Here is a 522-nt window from a genome sequence, read left to right as displayed (position 1 = left end):
CCTCTAGCCCAGGGCCTGTGACCCATCCCCCATCCGGCTGCTAGGGATCCCCCTCCCCTGGGCAAGTCCCATTTTTCTTTAAAGGAAAACAAAAACTAGGGTTTTTGGGAAAGAATGAGACACCATCTGAGTCCCACCATCAGAGCTGCTGGCTGAATGGCTTACAGCTCAGCCAATCACAGAGACTGGGGAGACTTAAAAGAGCTGGCGGGGAGAGTCTGCTAGGAACCTCAGGGAGACCCAGAGGCACAGAGACTGGGAGAGAGGGCAGGAGAGAGACAGACGCAGGCACGCGGGAAGCAGGGTCTGGGCAGCCAGAGGCCCGGAGAGGCCGTTCCCAGGAGAGGGTTTGCAGGCCTGGCCACGAGGCACCCTGCTCAAGCCGAGGGCCACGCTCTCTCCACCTCGCCTGAAGGTCCCCAGCCCCCTGAAACGCTGCCTCTGACCCTGGCGCTGGCTGAGCCAAGGCTGCCGCGGGGAGCTTTCCACAGGCCGGGCGTGAAGGGAGCGGGGGGCCGGCGG

Source organism: Myotis davidii, unplaced genomic scaffold (genome assembly GCF_000327345.1).
Source record: "Myotis davidii unplaced genomic scaffold, ASM32734v1 scaffold1121, whole genome shotgun sequence".
NCBI classification, from domain to species: Eukaryota; Metazoa; Chordata; class Mammalia; order Chiroptera; family Vespertilionidae; genus Myotis; species Myotis davidii.
Note: the sequence above shows the minus strand (reverse complement) of the source record.